We start from the raw sequence: 5,661 nt of genomic DNA on the forward strand, positions 1-5,661 counted from the left end.
TGATACAGGGTTTTGGTGGCCAGCACTGCATGTAGTCCTGGGGTTTGAACCTGGGTCCTTGTGTGTGCCAGGCAGGTGCTTAGACTGCCAAGTTATGTCCCCAGCCCACATAAGACAAAATTTAATAGACAAAAATCTAATGAGTAATAAAACAATTGTAATGGGGGACTTTAACATGCCACTGTCACAAACAGATAGATCAACTAGGGAAAAAATCAGCAAAGAAATAACAGAACTAAACCACATTTGCGAAGAAATGGACTTAGTAGACTTTTACAGAGTGTTGCACCCAGCAACATCAGAATACACATTCACAGCTGCACATGAGAACATGAGACATTCTCCAAAATAGAGCATTACTAGCACATAGAGCATGCTTAAGTAAATGCAAAAGAATTGAAATTATCCCATGCATGCTATCTAGCCACAGCGCAATGAAACTCGACTTACTGACTAAAGAAACCACAAAAACACTATGTGCACACGGAAATTAAAACAACCTCCTGAACAAGCGTGAGTCATGGATGAAATTAAAGAAGAAATTAAAAAATATTTACAATCAAATGAGAATGCAAAAAGACCTCGCAGCCAGTGATGGAGGTGACACCCCCCCCCCGCCCCCCGTAACAGGCGGTGGTGGCGGCTGCGGCCTCTGGGTTTCAACCTCTTTATAGCAGCGGCTGTAAGAAGCACAGTGGAGTATGACCAAATTCAACTAAGTTGCTCCTTGTCGGTGGCTGAACCTTCCACCTGCACCTTACAGCCATCATGGCGACCTCATCTGAAGACGTTTTGCTGGTTGTAAAGAAGGTGCACCAGAAGAAACAGGATGGAGCTCTGTACCTCATGGCAGAAAGAATTGCTCGGGCACCTGAAGGCGAAGATAGAGCTACAATCAGCCATATGCACACAGACACCGAATGCCAGAAAGTCTGTCCGGAGGGAAAAGCTGAAATTCAGCTTCAGCTGGTCCTTCAGGCAGGGATGCAACTAATGTCCATTTTTCCAATGAAAGCACAGCGGTGGAAGAACGGGATGCAGTAAAGGATCTTCTTCAGCAGCTGCTGCCCAAATTCAAGAGGAAAGCAAATCAGGAACTAGCAGAGAAAGACAGGATGCTCCAAGGAGATCCTGTTCTGTTCCAGCTCTATAAAGACCTTGTTGTGAGTCAGGTGATCAGTGCTGAGGAATTCTGGGCCAGTCACTTAAATGTGAATGCAGCGGGTAAATGCGAATCACCAAGAGGATGTTGGCATTTCTGCAGCTTTTCTGGCTGATGTCTGGCCCCAAACAGATGGCTGTAATGGTTTGCGGTGCACCAGAAGAAACAGGATGGAGCTCTGTACCTCATGGCAGAAAGAATTGCTCGGGCACCTGAAGGCAAATTTAACTTCATTTAACTTCTGATATCACCAAGTCCATTTTTAGGACCTATTCAGCAGTAAAAATGAAATATGTAGAAAATGTTCCTCACAGAATGGCATAAAAGGAATTCTGGATATGTTTTTTCCAGTCTCATTATTTTCATAGGGATCAGCTAAATACAGGGTCAAAGAATCTATTTGCAGAATGTGCTAAAATAGATGAAAAAGGGTTAAAAACAATGTTTTCATTAGGAGTGAAAAACCCACCACTAGATCTGATGTCTTTGGAAGATAAGCCACTAGATGAAGGCAGTGGCTTCTCGTCTGCACCCTCTACTCCCAATTCTAAATCCCCCAAGGAGATTAGTAACACGGCCACCATCCCGAGGTTCAACCTTCACAGTGCTATGCTCCTGGCAGCAGGTCTCAGGAAACAGGAAGCACAAAATGGGCCAAATGGGGAGCCCACCCGCATGGGTAGAAGTTCTAGAGATGGACAGTTTTCAACCGGCAGTCAAAAGGGCCAAGTTACAAGAGTCCATGAATATGAAGATTTGGGAAAAATAATTCCATAAAAATGATTGCACTAAACCTCAAGAAGGCAGATAGGTATTACTACAGTCCAACTCCAACCCAGTCAGTGCAGCATGCAAAAAGTCAGGACATTATTAATTCTTTTCAAAGCATTAAACAGGAAATGGAAGCTTCTACACCCAAGGTAACTCAGGTTCTCTCAAATAGTGCTGCTAGTAGGGCCATCGCAGCACTGCCACCTGGAGGAGCGCGTGTGCAGGGAGGGCCACAGCGAGCTGTAAACCAGCTGGTGCCACGTGATACTCCGTCCGAAGTGAAACACTTGCATGTGGTGTTGGAGAACTTCTTCAGCATTTCTGGTCCTGCTTTCCTATGAGTACACCATTCATAGAAGAAAAGGTAGTAAAAATGAAAGGTAATTTGGAATGATTCCAAGTCACAAAACTTTGTCCATTCCAAGAAAAAATCTGGAGACAGTATTGAAGCACAGATTTGGTAAGTCATATAGAAGAAATGCTGCAGACAGCCTACAACAAGCTCCACTTGTGGCAGTCACGGCGCATGATGAAGAAGACGTGAGGTGTCAGTGGCGCTCACAGGTTTTGTGAGATTGAAAAAACTGTGACCTGCAGGGACTCTGGAAACCTGACCTGACATGTGGATGACCACCAAGGAGTAACGAGAAACATCTGTGCCACACCAATTCCAAGAGCTGATGCTGTTGTACTGCACATTGAGAACTGAAGGGAAGGAAGGGACCATGCTGCAGCTAAACTCTGGGGAGGTCAATTAAGGCAGAACCAAAATGAGCTGAGTTGCAAATATATATGTATATGTGTGTACATGTATATGTGTACATATATATGTATTTAAAGACTGTTTACCACAGTTACTCAGAAACTGCTTTTGATTCACATTAAGCTGCTTTCAGAAATCTAAGGAAAACACTTTTAAAGGGTGTGTTTAAAAAATCTGAAGTTTTTTTGGTTTTGTTGTTTTCTGTGTAAATTTTTTCCTCAGTTATGGTACAGGGTAGTCCTTAAGTGTTTCTCCCCCATCCTCCACTTGCATCCCTGAGTTTTTCTGAACTCCAGCTGTACCTTACATCAGCAGGCTACCGACAGTAATCTCCAGTAAGGCTGGGGGAGACTGTTGTTAGCCAACAGGAGACAGTTATAGTCAGACAACACCATTTGGTCCTGTGCTTCCTATGGAAATAAGAAACATAAACAATTGCACTGAATGTGGTTGGAATCCCTAAATAAAGAAGGAATATTTGCCGAAAGTCATGTGGGTTCTAATGCAAATTTTGTCAGAAGACAGTAGCACTGCATGTTTTTCTTTGAGTGCAAATGTATATTGCTAAGACTTTTTAAAAGATGATGTATGCTTTGAAAAGAGGAGATTGCATTATTAAGAGTTTAAAAGTCTTACAAGTGAGAAATATAAAAAAGTCTTACTTATTTTTATCTCTTTAGAAAAAATATAGGATGTTTCTAAAAAAAAAGAAAATGCAGATACAACTTACTGGAACCTGTGGGATACAATGAAAGCTGTCTTAAGAGGAAAATTTAAAGCATTAAATTTGCACATTAGGAAAACAGAGCAAGCCCAAATAAATGATCTTATGCTACACTCAAGCTCCTAGAAAAGGAAGAGCAAGTGAAGCCCCAAGGCCAAAGAAGGCAAAGAATCATAAAGATTAGAGCACAAATTAATGCAAAGGAGATAAAGAAAAGAATATAAAGAATTAATAAAAGAGTTGGTTCTTTGAAAAGATAAATAAACTTCTAGCCAACCGTATAATAAAAGTGAAAGAAGAAACTCAAATTCATGCAATAAATAAAAAGGGTGAAATCACTACAGACCCTACACAAATTCAGAAGATCATTAATACCTACTTCCAAAATCGTGACTCTCACAAGATGAAAAACAGGGAGGAAACAGATAGTTTCTTGGTTGCATATGAAATGCCAAAGCTCTGAATAAGCCAGGAACAGAAAATGAAATTGAAAACATAACAAATAATGTAGCAACAAAGAAAAGCCCAGGTCCTGATGGATTCATAGCTTCATTCTTCAAGAACTTTAGAGAAGATTTAATGCCCGCATTTCTCAAACTCTTCAATGAAATTGAACGGGAAGCAATTCCCCCAAACTCATTCCTGGAGGCAAGCAAAACCAGAGTAAGACCCAACTCAAAAAGAGAACAACAGGCCAATCTCTCTAATGAACATAGATGCAAAAATCCTCAATAAAATGCTAACAAGCAGACTGTAGCAAATTATCAAAAGATTATGCATCACAACCAAGTGGGTTTCATCGCAAGAATACAGGATTGGTTCAACATAGGTAAATCCATAAATATAATGCAGCGCATCAACTGAGCAAAGAGAAAAACCACATGAGCATCTCAATAGATGCATAAAAAGCTTTGGACAAAGTCCAATGCTCATTCATGATAACAAAAACTCTACAGAGAATCAGAATAGATAGTCTATATCTCAACCTGATAAAAGCCATCTATGAGAAACCAACAGCCAACATCATACTAAGTGGGCAAAAACTGAAATCCTTCATTTTAAAATCAGGCAGAAGACAAGGATGCCCACTGTCACCACTGCTATTTAACATGGTTCTGGAGACATTGGCCAGAGCAATTATACAAGAGAGAGAAATAAAAGGAATGATGATTACAAAGAAAGAAATGAAATTTCATTATTTGCTGATGACATTACACTCTACATGGAAGATCCCAAAGACTCCAAAGAGACTTATAGATTTAATAACCAAATACAGTGGCATACAGGATACAAAGTCAACACTCAAAAATCAATAGTATTTTTGCACATAAACAATGAATGCAATCAGAGAGAAATTAGGGAAAACAAAATTTCACAGTAACATCCAAAAAATCAAAATACTTTGTGAAATCAGTTTCACAAAGGGCTTTTGTGTGTGTGTATATGGCTGGCTCAGCCCACCCCCATGGTGGGTTTGGTGCTGCATAGGCTACCAGGGATTGAACCATGGTCCCTACTCGCTTTGCCTAAACTTGCCTACTCAGTTTCTTTAGACCACTGAGCTATCTCAAGGGATTAAAAATTTATTCAGTGAAAATTATAGTACTCTGAGAAAAGAGATGAATGAAGATTTCAGAAGATGGAAAGGTATTCCTTCCTCCTGGGAAGCAAGAACCAATGTTGTGAAAATGGCCATACTCCCAAAATTATTACAGATTCAGTGCAATCCCCATTAAAATGCCATTAGTATACCTCACAGACCTAGAAAAATATTCCTAAAATTCATCTAGAACCAGAAGAGACCCAGAATATCAAAAGCAACCCTGGGCAACAAGGAAAAGCAGGAGGAATCACCATCCCTGAAACCAAATTAGACTACAAAGCTGCTGCGACAAAATCAGCATGTCACTGACATAAAAACAGACCTGAGGATCAATGGGACAGATTAGAAGGTGCAGACACAACTACAAACACACTCAGCCACCTTATCTTTGACAAGGACCAAACATGTTCAGTAGAAGGAACATAACCTCCTTAATAAATAATGCTGGAAAAACTGGTTTTCTACATGTAAAATGCCATAATTAGACCCATGTCTCTCACTATGCATTAAACTTCAGTCAGAATAAAGATTTAAATATTTTTTTCAAAGTTTTATTGATAAACATATAGCAATGAGACAGTTTCAAATCAAATCGAAAGTACAGTTTCAACAAATAATACACTGCATATATTCTTCTT

At 40.0% G+C, this 5,661-nt stretch overlaps 1 pseudogene; it reads left to right on the plus strand.

Annotated features, from left to right (window-relative positions):
- Positions 1-719: 719 nt before the first annotated feature.
- On the plus strand, positions 720-2,485 carry LOC101583231 (annotated as a pseudogene).
- The last annotated feature ends 3,176 nt before the right edge of the window (positions 2,486-5,661 follow it).

This window comes from Octodon degus, unplaced genomic scaffold (genome assembly GCF_000260255.1).
Source record: "Octodon degus isolate 3935 unplaced genomic scaffold, OctDeg1.0 scaffold00033, whole genome shotgun sequence".
Lineage (NCBI taxonomy): Eukaryota > Metazoa > Chordata > Mammalia > Rodentia > Octodontidae > Octodon > Octodon degus.